At 43.5% G+C, this 16,658-nt stretch overlaps 1 non-coding gene across 1 annotated transcript; it reads right to left on the bottom strand.

Moving 5' to 3' along the window:
• Positions 1 to 10,993: 10,993 nt before the first annotated feature.
• LOC145403469 (5S ribosomal RNA) lies at positions 10,994 to 11,112 on the bottom strand. The gene has a single exon (XR_013897991.1). It is a non-coding gene; the product is annotated as a 5S ribosomal RNA (ribosomal RNA).
• Positions 11,113 to 16,658: the final 5,546 nt, after the last annotated feature.

Raw genomic sequence — 16,658 nt, 5'->3', positions numbered from 1 at the left:
CCCCCAGTCCCAAGTCTGACGCTTTACCACTGAGCCACCCTGCCCCTGTCAGATAGTGGAGAAGGCGTGTGAGAAGGACTATAAGGTGGTTATGGCATTTATGGGTCTGGAAAAAGCATACAACACAGCAGACAGAGAAGGACTGAGGAAGGTTCTGTGCATTTACGGAGTAGATGGTAAGCTGCTGGGTGCTGTCAAGAGTTTTTAAGATGGTAGTGAGACATGTGTAAGGGTAAATGGGCCTCATGAGCAACGTGGGTGTGCGACAAGGTTGTGTGAGATCCCCATGGTTGTTCAATATATATATGGATGGGGAGATGAGAGAAGTAAAAACACAAGTACTGGAGAAAGGGTCGGCATTGGTAATGAATGGTGATGGATGGAACATCTCAAATTTGTTGCATGCTGATGATGCAGTGTTACTTGCAAATACTGGACAAGAGCTTAGCAGATTAATGCAAAGTTTTCTAGATGTCTGTGAGTGTCCTGCTTTGACAGTAAATCTAGAAAAGAGTAAAGTGATGGTTATTGATAGAGAAGGTGACTCCTAGTGTGATGTTACAGTGAATGGAGAGAGACTGGAATTGGTAAGAGTTCAAATACCTGGGTACTGTGATACAAATGACAGAAGAATGTGCAAAAGAAGTGGAAAATAGAGCGGCACAAGGAAGGATAGAAGCTGGTGTTATGAAGGCCTTAATAAAAAACAGAGGCTTGAGTGTAGCAGCAGCTGCGCGAGGCTTACACGAACGAGTGTTGGTGCCAACTTCAACATAAGGGTGTAAGACTATGGTGTGGCATGAAAATGAAAAGTCAATAGTAAGAGCAATGGAGATGGGACTGCTAAGGAATGTATGTGGAGTGCAGAGAGTGGATAGCATACGGAATAACGTGATTCGTGAAAGACGCGGAGTGAGAAAGTCTGTGGATGCCAGAATTGAAATGAGTGTACTGAGATGGTTTGGTCATATGCAGAGAAAGGATGAGAACAGAGTGGCGAAAAGGTATATCGGAGTGAATTTGAAGGAAGGAGGAGGCAAGGTAGTCCAAGAAGAAGGTGGAGGGATATGGTGGATGAATGTGTGAGGAAGAGAGGTATGGAAGTTGGTGAGGCTAAGGAACTCCCAAGAGGCTGAGCTGGCTGGATGAATTTTGTGCAGAGAAGCTCATAACCAGAGATTTGGCACCCCTTTTTAATGTGACAGCATTTGGATTGACTCTATCAGGTATGTATATGTGAAGCTACAGAACATGGTGAAATTTTTTTGGACTATCTAATGGAGCCAGGATTCCATGGGCTTGCATGATGAGTGAATGGAAGCGTGGCCAATTGAATTGGGCAAACTTAGGCTGTCTGGACGTTGCTACTCCTCACCCTGCCCCTGGGTGGGAAAGGCTCCAACATGCTGGTATGTGTCAGCCTTGGTCACCTAATGGCAGCTCTCCATGCGGTTTGATCTCTAGGAGCTTCCCTGTTCAGTCCATTATCTCTGAGATCACACTCAATGACCTCATCCCATGTCTTTTTCAGTCTACCTCTCGCAACCCTACCCCCAACATTAACACTTCTCACTGTCTGCACCCAATTACCATCCCCCATCCTCTCCACATGCCCAACCATCTCAGTCTACCCCTCCTCATCACAGCACCAATACACTCCAGTCCCATCCTACCCCTCAACTCTTCCATCATAGACCTAGCCTCCCCGGGCCTCACACTCAGGGACACACTGCACAGCCACCTAATCACTGTCATTTCTGTACATTTCAGCCTGCGAATATCCTCTTCTTTACTGCCCAGTCTCACTACCATACAGCATTACACTTCTAACACATGCTGCATACAAAGATCCCTTAGCACAGAGGGAGAGCCCTCTCAGTGTCAGGAGAGGCAAAGCTCCCTGAACTTCTTCCAACCACTCCTCACTCTAGCCACAGAGCTAGCTCCAGCCCCATCTCCATTACATAACACGTCTCCCAAATACCAAAATTCTTCCACACGCTCAAGAGACTAACCAGCAAGTTCAGTCCTTTCACGCCTGACAATCTCCACCTGCTCTCCCTGACACACTGCACACATGAAATCAGCAATATATCGCAGTCTACCTCTAATACCACTAAATCTCTTATGCACCCACTTATCCCAAACACTGCATAAGATGGAATTACTTCCCAGGCCCTTGTGGCAAATCGCACATGGCCACTCCCCCTCATCTTTGACAGTACCACCCCCCACCCTAGATATCATTTTTGTTTAAGCTGCATTTCCTCTTAAGCCCTTGTGTCTCATATCATCTCTCCATTTCCTAAACCTTTCCTCCACCTCCCTTTCATTCTCTGCAATCAGTGCCAAATCATCAGGCTACTGTACATCTCCCACAGGAGTCCATTTCTGAAGTCATGTGAGAGGGCTTCAAGTACCATAATATATAACATGGGGCTCAAGACTGACCCCTGATGCACACCAATAGGCATGGAAAACCCCTCACTCAAAACTCCACTTACCCTTACCTAGGTGTGAGCACCCACATGCATGGCCATAACGACACCAACCAGCCACTCCTCGATCCCAAGCATTCTCATTGCCCACTTCACCACCTCTCTAGGGACTCTGTCACAGGCCTTCTCCAAATCAACAAAAACAAAGTACAGTTCTCTTTTCTTTCCTACTGGTATATACTTTTCCTGAAGCTGTTAAACACCAAATATGGCATCAGTGGTCCCTTTGCCTGGCATAAACCCAAACTGCATCTCATCAGTATTCACTTTTTCTCTAATCATACCTTCTAGAACTCTCTCCATTACCTTCATTATCTGGTCTAAAAGTTTTATGCCTCTATAACTTCCTCCTTCCAGGGCATCACCCTTCCCCTTGTACACATTTACAATTACACTCCTCAGCCAATCGTTTGGGATGACACACTCATATATAATTGTATTTATCAAGTCAGTGACCAACCCCACTCCTATATCTCCTGAGCCTTTCAACATTTCAGCAGTCAACCTAGAAACACCTGCTACCTTCCCCACCTGCATCCTGTCTATTGCCCTGCTCACAGAACCAGTGTCAATCAAAGGCCAAGGGCCAAATGCTGGATCTGCTGGCTCCAAACCTTCCTGTCCCAGTCAAACTCCTCATTCAACAACCAGCTGTAATGCTCTCTCCATGCGTCTTTAACATTCCCACTGTTCACCACTACCCTTCCTTCATCATTCTTCACACACTGCTCACCTATGATGTCCTTATTCTCCCTCTTCATCTCATCTGCCACCTTAAATATTATTCTTCCTTTCCACACGACTTAGGTTATCCAGTAAAAGTCTCTGTGACTCAGACTTCGCCCTGTAAACCTCTTTTCTAGCCCTACGCTTGGCAGCCAAGTATTCCTCTGTTACCACCCTTCTTCCATTTCTGGAAAAGCCTTCTTTTCTCCTTAACTGCAGATTCTACACCCTCATCCCATCACCATGGTACTTTGTCTAGAGGAGCTCCTTGTCCATCCACACAGAAAATCAGTAAGACTCGAAAGGTTGCCCACAAGGGCTCTTTACTGTTTATTAACACTTCTGTCAATGCCTCCCTGCTCAGCCACCACTCTCCTCACCTCACTATAGAAGGCATCCATTACTGCTTGGTTTTTCAGCTTCCATACTTTCCTCCTAGGTGCACAGGTCTTGTTTTTTATCACCTGCTCCGTTTGCACCAGGTCACATATCAATAACTTGCGTTGCTGTACACACTCCTTCCTCCCTATAGCTTTAATATCCTTCACATTAATGGTAATGTATCATGGTAGTCGGATAGCCCAATGGCTGCTACACAGCTTAAGAACTATAACTCGCAATTGTGTAGTGCCTAGATTATACACAACCAGCTGCAATCCTCTTGACCAGCACATGGTCCTTGACTAGGTAATTAATGGTAAATGGAAATGGCTTGTAACTTGCAGGTGACTGTAGTTCTCTCCACCTTAACTTGGTGGAGATTTTAATCATTTTGTTGCTTATTTCCCACAGCTCACTGGCCAAATAAGACAATACCATGGCTCAAAATCCTTCCCACAGCACTTCATGACACACTATGTTCCAGGTTGGCCTTTTTATTCAGCTCAGCATTTATGTTACAGGATTTTTTTTTTTTTTCTTGAGGGGGGGGGAGCCAAGTTAAAATGAAAATAGCATAACAGCACTATGAAATAAAGGCATCATGACAAGGAACTTACTGGATCTGTCTCTAAAATGTAATCATAGAACAGAGTAATGCCATTATGACTGTTCATGGACAGTGAGAAAAAGCCATTACTGAAAGCAGTGTGAATGCACGATACACAAGTTGTAGGTTGTACTGGGCAACCTGGATCATATAATCCATGACCTTCAGAGGTGACCAAAAAGTGAAGGCAGGGAGGGGTGGTGACTGTTTGTGCCTGAGACATCAAATGTTTCTTGGATCAGACTCCTCAAAAAAATAGCTCCACTGATGCTTTACTTACGTCCAGGGAGCTGCAGACACACTTCAAGGAATGCGGTGATCATGGCCACAAATATGTCTCAAATCTTCTTTGTTCTCACCATAGGGCACTAGTTCATTGAAAAATGAAATGCATATATAAGCACTGGTCCTGTATCATTCCAATGAACAGGTGATGGAAAGTGGCAGAAAAACACAATTTTAGCCTCATGTACTGAAGTACAGGAGCTGTGTATAAGGAAGATTAATGAATGTTATCTGAACCTTATCTCACTCTGGTTATGCAGCTGAAGGGACATACAGCATGATAACAGAGGGCCATAGTGGCTACGTACTTCCTGGTGGTCTAAAAGATTCTTCCGGATTAGCCTCCACTACCAGACATTTCAGCAGTTTACCAAAGACTGCAGACTGCTGCAGAAGCAGTTCAGAAATAATCTGTGCTATACCTTGGACTCATACATTACAGGTACAGTATACCTACTGTGATATGGTTGTACTTAGACAAAGTGGGTGAGGTATGTCACATACAGTATGTTCCAAGCTAAAGGGGTGAGGGTTGATGCCTGCTGATGCTCTTTCATCACTCACAAAGCATGGGGATGAGTGAATGGTGATGTACTTGCTGATGGCTACAGTCAACAGGAAGTTTGGATGGTTTTGCATGGTTAGTGTCTCATCAGTCCTCCTGCTTGAGGCTGTAGCTGTAATAAGTGACATCATATGTAATGTTGCGTGGGTGGTTGCCAAGGGGTAAAAGGAGTGAGTGCACAAAGGGGAAGCAACTTTCTAAGGGGACCACTTAGGCTTTCCTGCTTGAGGCTGTAGCTGTAATAAGTGATGTCATATGTAATGCTGCATGGGTGGTTGCCAAGGGGTAAAAGGAGTGAGTGCACAAGGGGGAAGCAGCTTTCTAAGGGGACCACTTAGGCTTTACATGCTAGGAAAGGACAGGCCAAAGAATCTAACCATTACTGGCAGGTGACGGGCATAGAAAAAACGTTAGCAGAGTAATGAGCATCCTTAAAACCACTGCATAAGAAACTGTGACTGGAAGTACAGTACAGTATTGCCAAACCTGCTGATGTTGACATGTGGGCTAGGGTCCAAGGCATGCCACTGTTAAGTGTGGCCATCAACAACCCTAAGTTATCTTCTGCTGCCAAGTGTAGAGGAGCTGTGATGATTCTGTGGTAACTTACTTATCTTGTGATGCATGTGCCTCAAATCCAGACACTGAGACACTGACCTCATGCTGCAGCAGCCATTTAAAGATAGTGCTGGTAGCATGTCCTTTCACGTGTTTACATGTCAGCAGCCTGTCAGTTTTACTGACGACATTTATATATATATATATATATATATATATATATATATAATATATATATAAAAATATATATATATATATATATATATATATATATAAAGGGGAGGCGGTGGCACAACCGGTAGAGAGGTGGCCTGTTGTCCTACTGGACCCAGGTTCAAATCCCTGCTGGGGAAGGTAACAGTTTAAGGATTTGAATTTCACAAAATCAGACTTTACTGATCTACCAGAAGACCTGCCGACATGTCGTAAAAATTCCCCCGCTAATACCAATACACCAGTCCTGTATAAGACAGCCCTAGCATGTATTCAATATGGACAGTGGGTGTTAGTGACGAAGTGGTGACATGTGGAGGTGCAGGAGGACTACTGGGCCTCGGGATAGGCCACTGCCCCCGAGAAATAGGCCCTGAAGCCTTTCCCCAGAGCCGGACACATAAAAATATATATATATACAGCAGACTCGCCCGGAACACGTTCTTGCCGAACGCGCTCGCAATTATACACGATTAGTGCTGAGATATGTATAAGATAACGTAAGATTAAAGAACCATTACAAAAACTATATACTTACGCAAGAGAGGCCTCTGATAGGCCAAATCCTCAAACATCAGCTCAGCACGCACGGTTTGTTTTGATGACGTGATGTGATTCGCTGTACTGCTTTTCCTCAGTGCTGTATTTGTGAGTTAAATATTTACAGTACTGTTCTGGTAAGTTTATGTGCAAGTTAAAGTTTTATTAACCCCTACACCGCGGGCATGTTTACCGATGTTTTGCGTGTGCCGCGGGGTTATTCGGGCTCCAACAGTCTATCTATCTATCTATCTATCTATAGCCCGACGCCCTAATCCCGCAAAGGGTGGCCGCAGACAAAACGCCTCCAAGTCACTCTGTCACCCACCATTTGACTCCCCTCCCCCAACTCACCCCCTCCCTCATATACCTCTCAACTCCATCCCTCCACCTCATCCTCGGTCTACCCCTCCCTCTCCCTCCCTCCACCTCACCCACATACACCCTCTTAGTCAGTCTTTCATTCTCCATTCTCTCCACATGTCCAAACCACCTCAGTGTATTTCTCCTAATCTTTTCAACCACATCCACATCTACCCCACAACATTCCTTCACTTCTTCATTCGTCAACCTGTCCCTCCACGTCACTCCACATGCTCCTCTCAAGTAACTCATTTCCACTGCTCTCACTCTTGACTTGTTCCCCTCTTGCAAGGTCCACGCCTCGCTTCCATACGTCAGGGTAGGGATCACAATACCATCATGCAGTGACTTCTTAACTTCCATACTCACCTCCCTATTTCTCATCACTGCTTTCAGTGTACCAACAACTTTCAAAAAATATTTGCCAAAGATCAGTTATTAGTCCTAGAATAATAAAATTACATATGCTTATGGCACATACCTTCAGCTTTCTCCTGGAATGTTTGTTGAGCCTTCGTCAGTTACCGTAGGACTTGTGGAAACCTCTGAAGTTGGGTAACGAAGTCTCCACTTTACACTTCCCGACAACCCGTAATATGATTACCACAGCCAGATATTAACACTATAAACACTACTCTATGATTTTCAAGTAGTTTGGGATCCATACTCAAAAAAAAAAAAAAAAAAAAAAAAAAAAAAAAAACTGTGAAAGCAACGAAAATTACGAGCGCGTCTGACCGTCGCACTTGCGCTAGTTCGCTCTTGGTACTCTGTCATTTATTATTCATAAAACCCCTCACACTTTATATTTCTATTATTATATAATCCTTATATATATCTACAGTCTTTATCCATAAGTTTCCTTCAGTAGTATTAGTTTACTGTCACTGTAGAGATTCAATTTCTTTCAGTAAAATACATAGCATTCACTTTCTTGTCCTGTATACTAGCATTGAGAGTGAATGTCACTTTCATCTTCACTCTCATAACTCATAGTATTCAGACATGCTAGAGTGAAACTTTCACTTTCATTACCGTACTCCTAGGGTATATACTTGTATTCTTATAATACTACTCATTTACATTTCTATTTACGTTCTCTATTTTATTTACGTTATTTACATTTCTATTTTATTTACACTGTGTTATGCACTGTCACTTGAAGTAACTTATAAAACTATTTTCCATTGTTCACGTATATTTACATTCATTACTTTCACTTGCTGTTTACACATTATTTACAATTCCACTTGCACTGTTTTACTCAATAGAAAGATCGTAGTCACTCTTTTATCAATTGTCAGCCCTTTACCTCTTTCCACACGAGGTTTAGTAGGGGGTAAAGGTCACAGGGCCCTTTGCATGGGGGTGAAAAAGTCCCTGAAGTCAGCAAGAGGAAACAGACGTACCTCCACTTCGGAAGATGAGAGTGAACTGATAAGGGAGGGCCAGGGTAGAGGCCTACTTAGGGGATATTCAGTACTACCAATGTTAGCTCTTGAAACAGCTATGTATAGCACTGAAATGATTGGCAGGAAATCTAGACAATACATTATAAATTAGTTAGTTCCAGGTGAATGTAAATATCACTTAGGCTTCTCCCTTCCCTCCTTATATGTATATTTATTACGAAAATAGATTATATGGCATATTTCAAGGGGAAAAAAACAGCGAAAATTAGCGAACGAGTGCACATGAGATGTTGTCAGGTGATAATTAGCCAATTCCAGGTGTATGGCACTCTCACTTACCTTATTTCTTTCGTGTATATATTATTTGGTATAAGAATAGGGCATAGGGCTTATTTCAATGGACGAAATCAGTGAAAAATTCCAGGGAAGATTTACTTAGCGTAGCATGGCCCGGCAGGCAAGAGGATAGGGTAATGGAGGGGGGGGTAGGGAGGGGAGTCAAGAACGGGGAGAAATGGCTAAATTGTCAACAATGGATGGGAGTACAGATGAGATTAGGAGTGCTGACTAGTGTTGGACATTGGCAGTACTGATAGATGATACAAGCCCCCACTTGGAAGCCTGGGTGAATTCAAAATAACACAAAATCACAAAAGCGACGCCCCGCGGTATGATCCCTTGCTCCCAAGCGTCACGAAAGTGATGCCCCACGGTTAAGGGGTTAAATAACGTTCAAGCAAGAAATAAAGTCTTATAACCAGTTTTCTGATAGGCGTCAGAATATTACCTTTTTTATTTGTTTGTTATTTGCTGTACTGCTTTTCCACAGTACTGTATTTGTAAGTTAAATATTTACTATTCTGGTATGCACCTGTAAGTTAAAGCACTTAAAGAAAGTTAAAGCATTAAATAAAGCCTTGTAACCAGTTATAGATTACACACGATCGGTGGCTTCCAAGACAATTCGCCATCATGTCAATTCCCCGTCAAAACATGAACGATTCCCCATCAGGACAATTCGCACCCCGTATGATTCCCCGTCATTCTATAAATATATTAATTAATCAATACTTTTATAAATATACTTATTATTAATTAATCAATACTTTAATAACTATATTTCACAGGGATCCATCAAAGTCTATGTTGTCTTGTTATTGTTGTGACGGCAAACTGGCTTGACAGCGAATGGTCCAGAAACCATTTTGCTCCCTAGACTCCCTAGGCGTGGTGTTTTGCTATTGTCTGCCATTGGTGATCAATATGAGGCACTTTGGGTGGTTGGAGGGTTCATTTGGTGTTGTGGCTTGCAAGTACAGTGCTGCACAGCAAGGCTTCGACGTGCAGGTGCATGGGCATGGGGCAACATTCCGACGCCGACTGCTTTCAGCATCGGAATCTTGCCTTGTGTTTGGGTGTTTGGGTGTCGGAGTTTTGCTGTGCAGTGCTGTGTTTGTGGGTTGTGACATTGGATGGGCCTTCTGATCACTTGGGGTGCTTCAAATTGATTACCAGTGGCAGATGGCAGCAGGGGACCATGTTTGGGAGATCTAGGGAGCAAAATAAGGAGCAGTTAAAACTTGCGCGGTTTCGCGCGGAACACGCCACGTTAGGAACGAAACCCATGCGTTGGGGGCGAGCTTGCTGTATATATATATATACATATATATATACAGTATATATGGTATAACATGTCCTTTCATGTGTTTGCATGTCAGCACCTTGTCAGTTTTACTGATGATATATATACAGTACCCTCGCGTCCAACACGGTAATATTGTCATGCACGGGTCCCGTGTTGGACCAAAAACGTGTTGGACAAACAACAGAGCTTATGGGGAAAAATGAATTAAGTCAGCAACCCTAGGAAAAGTCACCCTAAATACCTACCATATACCTATACATATATTGGTACTATTGTAATTATAATAAATGGTACTGTGCTATGAATGATAACTAACCTTTTAGGATAGTGTTGGTGGGCTTGCTGGGAATGGAAGGTGGTATCCAAGGCTGTAGGTAGTCCTACTGTGTCCCCGGAGGATGGCTGCTGGCGTCACTAGCGGGTAACGGCTGCTGCTCCTCCTCAACCTCCCTCATAAATCCTTCAAAATCACACTCAGAATCACTATCTTCGTCCACAGCCATGGAAGGTCCTGCTTCTGCCTGTCCTAGCACTCTGTAAGCCTTCACTGCTGCTAGGATCTTGTCTTGGTTTTTTATTATGGTCCTCACGTTGGCTTCATTCATGTCGTAGGCCTTGGCAATGTCAACTTTCCTCTCCCCTTTCTTTTTCCTCTCGATGCTTTCTAGCTTGGTGGCCTGAGGGAGGTGCTGACACTTCTTGGGGTTCTCAGAAGGCTTCCTAGGCATCGTGAGCAGGGTGAAATGCAGTAACAAGGGCAGAAAATGCAGCAAGAAAAAAGCACCTTTCAATGCGAATTATGCGGCTGAGTGGCGCTGTGGCGGGAGAAATTTAAACAAAACATCACGTGACAGCAGAAGCGTTTTTAATTGGGTGGCATCACAATCACGTCACGATAGCAGGCGGGGAAGGCTACTTGACCAGAAGTTTTCATTGGCTATCATCATCATGGGAATGTCCAGTAAGACCGTGTTGGACCGGGGGTGATCGTGCTAGAGTGAACTCTGCGGATTTCGCCCACTTCTCGGAGCTCTGTGCGTGTTTATGCTAACACACTCGTGTTGCAGTAATTAAATCGTATTATTCATTCATTCATTGCCAGACGCCATGTATCCCAAACGGGGTGGCCAAGGGCTTAGAGTTAATTGTTTTACAGGGAGGGGCACTAATCCTCCACCAACCCCACTTGACACGTAGGGATGCCAACAGCATCTGGTGTTCCCAGGCGGTCACCCATCCAAGTACTAACCAGACCCAACGTTGCTTAACTTCACTGATCGGACGGGAAGCGGTGTACTCAACGTGGTATGGCCGTTGGCCGTATTAAATAATACTAACTATTTGCTCTCCGTGCTGGACGTGAATCATGCTGGACTAACGCGTGCTGGACGCAAGGGTACTGTATATATATATTTACAGAAGAAATATGTGCAGCATGTGATGTGGTGTGTGGAAGGAAGGGAAGACGGAGGGGGGTGCAAGGAACAGCGTGGTGGACTGAAGAGGTGAGACAGGCTGTGGTACAAAAGAAGAAAGCATACAATGAATGGATGAGAAATAGGGGTGTGGAAGAAGTTGAGAGGCGGAAGAGAGAGTTATATGTAGAAAGAAAGAGAGAGGTGAAAAGATTAGTAAGAGAAAGTAAGAAGAGAGTGGATGAGGAATTTGGAAGGAATTTGAGTGTAAAGTGGAGGGACTGTAAGAAAATGTTCTGGAAAGAGGTGAAAAGAGTAAGAGAGGTGGAATTGAAGTTGGCAGGGGAGTGAAAGATAAAAATGGTAGATTACTAGTGGAAAAGGGAGAAAAAGTGAGCAGATGGAGAGAACACTTTAAGGAATTGTTGAACATAGAGGATGGAAGTAATGCGAGTATAAGTGGCTGGAGAATGGCTGGGAGAAGGAGGGAGGTGAGAAGACAGGAAGAAATCAGTAGGATAGAAGTTGTGGAAGCAATGAAGAAAGTTAAATCAGGGAAAGCCCCAGGAATTGATGGAGTGTGTGGTGAAATGCTGAAGCATGGGGGAGAGATAGTAGTAGAATGGATGTGGAAGATGTGCAGATTGGCCTGGGAGGAAGGTAGAGTCCCGGAGGATTGGAAGTCAGGTATAATTATTCCCTTGTACAAAGGAAAAGGGGAAAAAGAAGTGTGTAATCATAGGGGCATTTGTCTTCTTAGTATAATAGGAAAAGTGTATGGTAGGATACTTATTGACAGAGTTAGAGAAAGAACAGAGAAATTAGTTGGAGAAGAACAGTGAGGCTTTAGGAAGGGAAGAGGTTATGTAGATCAGATATTCATTCTTAGATCTTTAGTGGAAAAGTTTCTAGAGAAGGGAAAGAAGTTGTATGCGGCTTTCATGGATTTGGAGAAAGCATATGACAGAGTGGATAGACAAGGATTGTGGAAAGTGTTAAGAATATATGGAGTAGATGGGAAGTTGTTGAATGCTGTGAAGAGTATGTACGATGGTGCGAAGGCTGCAGTGCGTGTGGATGGTGAACTAAGTGAATTTTTCTCTTTGAAAGTTGGGTTGAAACAGGGATGTGTCATGTCTCCATGGTTGTTCAATCTGTACATGGATGGGGTAATAAAAGAGGTACAAGGTAGGGTAGTGGATATTGGAGTGGCCCTGGTGAGAGAGGATAGTGTTTGGAAACTACATGTTTGCAGATGATACTGTGTTGTTGAGTGAAGACGAAGTGGAGCTGCAAGGCTTGGTGGATGAGTTTGGGATAGTGTGTAAGAAATGGGATCTAAAGGTGAATGTAGGGAAGAGTAAAGTGATGGTCTTTGAGAGAGGTGAAGTCAGTGAATGTACAGCGAGGTTGGATGGTGAGGAATTGGAAAATGTGAGTACGTTTAAGTACTTGGGTAGTGTGATGAGTAAGGATGGAGGTTTGGAGGGTGAAGTGCTTGAAAGGGTGCAGCAGGGGAGAAAGGTTGCTGGTTCTTTGAAAGCAGTGATAAGAAACAGGGAAGTGAGCATGGAAGTGAAAAAGTTACTACATGACAGTATTGTAATACCAACTCTAACGTATGGAAGTGAAGCTTGGACGTTGTTGGAAGGACACAAGTCAAGAGTGAGAGCAGTGGAAATGAGTTATTTAAGAAGAGCCTGTGGAGTCACATGGAGAGACAGGCTGACGAATGAGGATATAAAGGAGCGTTGTGGTGTTGGATGTGGATGTGATAGGAAGCGTTATGAGGAACACACTGAGGTGGTTTGGCCATGTGGAGAGGATGAAGGGTGAAAGACTGACGAAGAGAATGTATGTGAGTGAGGTGGAGGGGGGAAGAGGGAGGGGGAGGCCGAGGATGAGATGGAGGGATGGGGTGGAGAGGTATATGAGAGAGGGGGGTGTGAGTTGGGAGGAGGGCAGTGAAATGGTGGGGGACAGGGCGACTTGGAGGCGATTTGTTTGTGGCCACCACAAACGGGATTGAGGCATCTGGCAATAGATAGATAGACAGATTATATATATATATATATATATAGTACAGACTGATGCACATAAACACTCACCATAAGAAGTTTTGCAACTTTCATCCTTCTGAGAGTGGGCCGAAGTTTTGAATGACTGCATTCCTACCTTTAAAATTCATCAGCTGATGTCTGACAGTACTTGGTGTTTCTCCCAGTTCCACTGCCACACTCTGCCTGTCACAATCCTACAATGCTCGTGGATCTCCCATCACAGGAGAATGCATGTACTGTACATTGCTTCCAGCCCTGTCCTTTTTTTTTTTTTTTTTTTTTTTTTTTTTTGGACCTCCCTTGTTTTCGTTGTTCTTGTTCAAGATTCTCTGTTTGGCTCAGTGGTAACATGCGCACATTTGGAGCGGGTGGGCCAGGGATCAAATCTTGGCCAGACTATGGTAGGACAAATCTAAACTTGCGGCTAGGGTGGGGCACGACCCTCTGTACAGTGGTGCTATGTTTCCCAAACCCGCGATGTGAAACGGCTGTTATATATGTAAAAGGCATCACAAATACGATAAACACATATGAATACAGTGTTAACATGTGTATCATAATATATGAAAGAACAGTAATCTTATTATGCATGAAATTTTTATACGGCAATACAGAAACGTGGCATAAATATTTTACAGTGTTGCTAAAAAAAAAAAAGTAGTCACTTTTATTGGCTTTTACCGTATTTCTGCGGTGGGTAATAATGTCATAATTGTGATTATAAGATAATGTGCAGGAATATAAGTAAAAATATGCCAATTTCTTAGTAAAAGAAAAAATAATACATTAAACCCTCGTGAGCAGCAACACTCACACAGACCCAGACTAACCCGAAAGTCTCCTCATGTCACTTTACTTTGTGTCCTTACCTCCTGGGAGGTGTGAAAATAAAGTAAAATTTACAATATATACAATATAATGTTAAAGAAAATAACCAAAATGTATCCTAAAACACTATAGATGAGAGAGAGAGAGAGAGAGAGAGAAGGGGGGGGGGAAGAAGGCAGGCCAGAGGAGGTGTTGAGGAAGGGAGGGAAGGAAGGAGGGAGAGAGTGATTGAATGAAAAATCCTGGCGCCGCACCAGCGAGGTCATCTGGCGACATATGCAAAACAATAATAAAAATTTTCAAATATAATTAGATATAATAAAAAAAATAAAGAAATGAAAGTCACTCATAAAAGAAACAAAATTCCCCAGGGTGACACACATCTCCCCCAGAAGAGAGAGAGAGAGAGAGAGAGAGGGAGTGGCATCGCGCTATGGAAAACGTGGCAACACTGTACAGAGCTTTGTGCTCCACCCTAGCCGCAAGTTTAGATTTGTCCTACTATAGTGATTAATTTGTTATGCTTCATTTCATTTATTACTATGTACTTACCCAAGACAACACTTCCACTCTGACATGCATCGCCTTCCTCATTTGTACTCTGTGAGCATGAGGAAGGGTTATAGATACCTAGAAGGTATAACAAGGAACAGATTGAATGCTGATGATGTGTAGATTGGGTTTATGCCAAGCAAAGAAACCACTGATGCAATACAGCGGTCACAGTCTAGCAGTTTCAGGAAAAATACATAGGAAGGAAGAGAGAGTTGTATTTTATTTTTGATTTGGAGAAAGCTTTAGACAGCATGCACAGGGAGGTGATAAAGTGCACAATGAAAAAGCTTGGGATTGAGAAATGGTTGGTTGTAGTGATTATGGCAATACGTGATGGTACCAACACCCAAGTGAGAGTGAACAGAGGCATGGTGAATTTTCCCTGAAAGTTGGTGTGCATCAGTGACCAGTTTTAAGCCGCTAAATGTTTATTATGGTGCTTGAAGCTCTCAAGTGACTTCAGAGCTGGACTCCCATGGGAGATATATACTGATGACTTGATGCTGATCACAGAAACTGAGAGGGTAGCAGAGGAAATGTTTAGGAAGTGGAGAGATGGAATGGGGTAAAAGGCTTTGAGAGTGAACATGGACAAAAAATTGATTGTATCTAGGGTAGCTGGTGGTACTGTCATGGCAGAAGAAATATATATGGCTTTATGCAGTTTGCCATAAGGGTGTGGGAAATAGCTACCTCTCGTTTTGCAGTGTTTGTGATGTATGGGTGCATTAGAGATGTTGGTGGCATTGAGGCTGGCTGTAAAATAATTATGATTTTGAGTGTGTGGTACATAAAGGAGAGCATACAGTAGCAGAGAGGTGGGAAGGAATTAATCTTGTTGGAGAGTCTCTTGAGTGAGTGGGGTTTTGGCCTTTTGGGAATTAATCTTGTTGGAGAGTCTCCTGAGTGTGTGGAGTTTTGTTATTTGAGGGACAATATGAGCTGGAGGTGGGGCTGGAGCTAGACCAGTAGCAAGGGTAAGCAGTGGCTGGAAGAAGTTTAGGGAGTTGTTGCTCTTCCTGACAAGATGGTTCACCCTTTGTATGCAGAATGTTAGGAGTGTAATTCTGTACAGTAAGTGAGACTTCAATTGTAAAGAAGGAGGATATTCAAAAACTCATATGTACTGAGATGAGAATGATCAGACAGATGTGAAGTGCATCCTTGAAACCAGGCCTGCAGGGATCAGGACTGCAAATGCAGAGTTGAGAGGAAGGATGGGACTTGAATGTATTAATGATGTGATGTGAAGGGGATGATTGAGGTAGAGTGGGCATGTGGAAAGGATGGAAGATGACAACTGGGTGTGGAGGGTGAGAGGTATGAATGCTGAGGGTAGGGTTGTTCAAGGTGGTCTGAAAAAGACTTTGAACAAACTCATACAGTAGGACCTTAAGAATACAGAACTCAAGAGAGCGGCTGCTAGAGGCTGAGCAGCATAGACAGCCGCCATTAAGTTACCAAGGTCGACACAAGCAAACATGTTGGAGCCTTTATACATGACATAGCTATCCTGCGGAATAAGTTTGACCCTACAGTGGACCTAATATTAAGTGATGCAGAATACAGAGAATACAGCACAATGTAAGGGGTCCCACTAGAACTGTACATGCCCTTTACAGACCAACAGGGCTAACTGCGAGGGGTTGGAGTTGTTGCACTGAGGTCATGAGCAACAAAGGAGTACCACAAAAGTCAGCCTGCCTGATGAATTATGGGGGTTAGGATGTTTCATATTTGGAGATACAGTACAGTTTTCTACAATTTGTTCATATCACTCATGGCTGTGATCCACTGCCCCAGAAAATTATTGCTGCAAAATCTCTAGGAAATTGATGTATATTTTGAGGTCACACTCATTTGCCACATCTGGGCTGGTGACGTGGTTTTTGGTTATCTCTGCTGATTGTCTCAGGAATCTGCCAAGACCCCTCCCTCCCCCTTCTGAAGTTGGGCAGTGGGCAAGTGTCATTTCAGTGTCTTAGGCAACGTTCAATGTCTCGGTGT

The sequence above is a fragment of the Coenobita brevimanus genome, chromosome 60 (assembly GCF_032717465.1).
Source record: "Coenobita brevimanus isolate Jiangsu-jjx chromosome 60, ASM3271746v2, whole genome shotgun sequence".
Taxonomy (NCBI): Eukaryota; Metazoa; Arthropoda; class Malacostraca; order Decapoda; family Coenobitidae; genus Coenobita; species Coenobita brevimanus.
This window is presented reverse-complemented; position numbering and strand designations above follow the sequence as displayed.